We start from the raw sequence: 1296 nt of genomic DNA on the forward strand, positions 1-1296 counted from the left end.
GAAATTTTGCCCTTCTTTTTTTCCACCCACACTTTTGCACAGGTCTTGCCTTCCTTTTTATAGGCCTGTGAAAAATGCCATTCATTTTTGTTAAAATTTTAGACGTTCAATAGTAATGAAAATAGTAATAAAAATAGTTAAAAAATTAGGATAATAAGAGACAATAAAAAGCAAAGAATTACAGACATCCGGGTGCCTGGATGTTGTAGTGTGTTTTTAAGTTTCTCAGTTGGCTCCCTCATTTTATGTATGTTCTCCCTTTGATCTCCATAAATGGTTCCTCTCTTCCCAGTTTTCCCGCCACTATTGCCCTGACAGTTGAGTTACTATGGTTACCCCTGCCCCCGTTAATTGTCAATCTCCCAAGTTACATAACTGCTCCTCCCTTATCCCACCATATAAGTAAAGTTTTCCTCCCCCCTGGGCCCAGTCAATCACCCCCCACTCCTCCCTGCTTTCGAGAACATTCTTCTCTCTGGGGGTTGTGGTTGGCTGGCATCCCGGGGCCCCCTCCTTTGTTCTATGCTTATTGGATAAGTTCTTGTGTCAGTTTTCTTATATACTGCCCCACATGTTCCCCTGTTGTTTAGCTGGGCTTCCCCTCCCTTCTCCACCCCTTCCCTGTAAAAACTTTGTCTCCCCCCATGTTCGGGGCCATTTGCTGTGGGTTTTTCCACCTGTTGGTTGCCCTTTTTGTTGCCTGTGGGCTCTTCAATAAACCGACGTTTTACCCCCAGCAAGTGGTCGCCTCCTCACTCGTCTCGTCCTGTGCGAACCCAAGTCCGCAATCCAGCCCAGCCCAAGGCCAGGACGCCAAGGGGGGCTGGCTTCTGATGCGCAGGGGCGTCGGCCGCTTCTCCCCTTTTGCTAGCCGGACTTAGGGCCGCGTACGCCCACTTGTAGTCTGGCGCCCAACGTGGGGCACGAACCCTGAACCCTGAGATTAAGAGTCTCATGCTCTACCGACTGAGCTAGCCGGGCTTAGGGCCACGTACGCCCTCGCGCAGTCTGACGTCCAACGTTGGGGCTGACGAAGTGGACATTTGACCACGGACCGGACCCTGCGGAATTGGGATTTACTTACCCTCTGGACGTCGGACTACCCCAGGTGGTAGCCGGCCCCGTTATAGGGGCAGCGCTCCCTGGGGACCGGAGTCGGGACTCCTCGCATCCTCAGAGGACGACTCCCGAGACGAGGACGCTCGCCTGGTTTTTCGTCGTCGCCGCTGCAGGATTGGTAAATTCGGGCCCCGACCTGGGGACTCTCTGGTTTCCCCCCTGCCTTTTTAACCTTCC

The 1296-nt window shown here is 52.4% G+C and overlaps 1 non-coding gene across 1 annotated transcript; it reads right to left on the reverse strand.

Moving 5' to 3' along the window:
- Window positions 1-908: 908 nt before the first annotated feature.
- TRNAK-CUU (transfer RNA lysine (anticodon CUU)) lies at window positions 909-981 on the reverse strand. Its single transcript has one exon. It is a non-coding gene; the product is annotated as a tRNA-Lys (tRNA).
- Window positions 982-1296: the final 315 nt, after the last annotated feature.

Source organism: Melospiza georgiana, chromosome W (assembly GCF_028018845.1).
Source record: "Melospiza georgiana isolate bMelGeo1 chromosome W, bMelGeo1.pri, whole genome shotgun sequence".
Lineage (NCBI taxonomy): Eukaryota > Metazoa > Chordata > Aves > Passeriformes > Passerellidae > Melospiza > Melospiza georgiana.